A 2,053-nucleotide genomic window follows, 5' to 3' on the forward strand; every position below is an offset into this window, starting at 1 on the left:
AGAGAAGCAGATGTGGCCAGCTTGGACAATGTAGCAAATTCCAGGCCAGCTAGTGTTATTAAGGGAGAAATATGTAAAAAGGGGTAAAGAGGAGGGGGAAGGAGGGCTATACAAAGAACTGTGGGAATAAAAGGGAAAAAATTCTCGAGATAATACAGTTTAAAACAAAGATCCTGTTTCAAAAAGCCAAAAACAAAAGAAGGGCCTAGAGAGATGGCTCAGCAGTTAAGAGCACTGGCCGCTCTTGCAGAAGACCCAGATTTGGTTCTCAACACCCACATGGCATTTAACCATTGTAATTCTAGTTCCAGGGGATCTGATGCCCTCTTCTGGCCTCCATGGGTATTGCATACATGTGGTACAAAATATACACATGAAAATAAAAAATAAAACAAAAAAGAGCATTTTTACTTAATTGGTTTCTAAAATATTAAGGTATTTCAACTTTTTCTGTATTGATTGCCATAGGATCTTGGCCTCACTACTGTTTGGGAAGACCAGCTTTCTTACCTTTTATCACCGGCTTTGGCGTCTTACGAATTTGAGCGAACAACAAGTGTATCTGCAGGCAACGAAGAATTTCAGGATGCCATAAGGAGGGCTGTACCCCATGGTCACACATTTAAAGGGTTCCCAATACATTTTGTATATAGAAATGCAAGGCGTGCATTTGCCACATGTCTTCGGTAAGGATTTTATGGATTCATAATTAAGGAATTTATGAATTCATAGTGTTTTTGGCTTAAGATGCTTAATTGGTTAGCCTAATAATTATTAGGAGTGACGACAGAATTTTATAGACACTTCTAAAGTGACTTCCTTAAATAGTGCTTTTTTGAAAATAAAGTAAGGCCTATGGTCGGTCCTCAGTTGAATACATTTTGTTTTTATATAGGTCTCCTTTTTGTGAAGAAATAATCTGTTGTCGTGGAGACCAGGTGCGGCTGGCAGTTCGTGTTCGAGTATTTACTTACCCTGAATCTGCATGTGCTGTTTGGATCATGTTTGCTTGTAAATATCGCTCGGTATTATAGGACTAATGTTTCTGTAAGAAGTATATCTGCTTTATTTGAGTTGTATATTACTGGCTGTCTGAAAGTTTCTTGTTTTATTTATTTATTTATTTTTAATTTATTTTTTGAGACAAGGTCTCACTATGTGGCCCTGAATGACCTGCAACTTGCTATGTAGACCAGATTGGCCTCTAACTCACAGAGATCCACGTGCCTCTGCCTCCCAACTGCTGGGATTAAAGGCTGTGTGCTACTATGCCCAGCACAGTTTCTTATTTTAAAGTTAGCATCTGGTATGGATGTCATTATTTGTCTTGTATAGACCTGAGTGATAATGTTTTAAAAAAATCATGTATGTACTTAAAAAGGATGAAAACTTGTATAAATCTTAGTTGAATTTAGTATAAATGAAATGTATAATAAGTGGTACTTTGTTTTCAGATACTGGGTACTTTAAATATGAATATGAAGTATGTTTTCTTTACACTAATAAGTCATTAAAGAGATTTAAGGGTTTGAGCCATAGTTAAAATGATTATTTTTCATGGATGAATGGAGGTTATTTTACACAAATTTAGGAGAAATTTACCTTATAATAAGTGGTTATATAGATGAAAATAAATTTTGCGGAATTACCACTTTTGTGCTTTACCCATACAACATTAATATTTGAGACTTTCCAGGAATTTATGGAAAGACTTTGATGTAAGTGTAGGAAGAAAGTAATATCAGAAAAGCATAAATATGAATAATATTTTGCCTGAAGTTACATTAATAATTTATGAGTATTATAAAAATGAATTGAGTACTGTAGAAAACTTATTACATTTGTTATAATACACATTGTTCTTTGTTTTTCATTGTGATAAAAACATTATCTATGTTGGGAGCTGGAGAGATGGCTCAGCAGTTAAGAACACTGGTTGTTCTTGAAGAAGACCAGGGTTCAAATCCCAGCACCCACATGGCAGCTAACAATTGTCCATAACTCCACTCCCAGGGGATCTGAAAGCCTCTTCTGACCTCTGTGGGCATTGCAC

At 35.7% G+C, this 2,053-nt stretch overlaps 1 long non-coding RNA gene across 1 annotated transcript; it reads left to right on the plus strand.

The window, feature by feature from the left end:
- The first annotated feature begins 472 nt into the window (after positions 1-472).
- LOC115069346 lies at positions 473-1,345 on the plus strand. Its single transcript, XR_003848623.1, has 2 exons — positions 473-686; positions 896-1,345. It is a non-coding gene; the product is annotated as an uncharacterized LOC115069346 (long non-coding RNA).
- Positions 1,346-2,053: the final 708 nt, after the last annotated feature.

This window comes from Nannospalax galili, unplaced genomic scaffold (assembly GCF_000622305.1).
Source record: "Nannospalax galili isolate Female #2095 unplaced genomic scaffold, S.galili_v1.0 scaffold3670, whole genome shotgun sequence".
Taxonomy (NCBI): Eukaryota; Metazoa; Chordata; class Mammalia; order Rodentia; family Spalacidae; genus Nannospalax; species Nannospalax galili.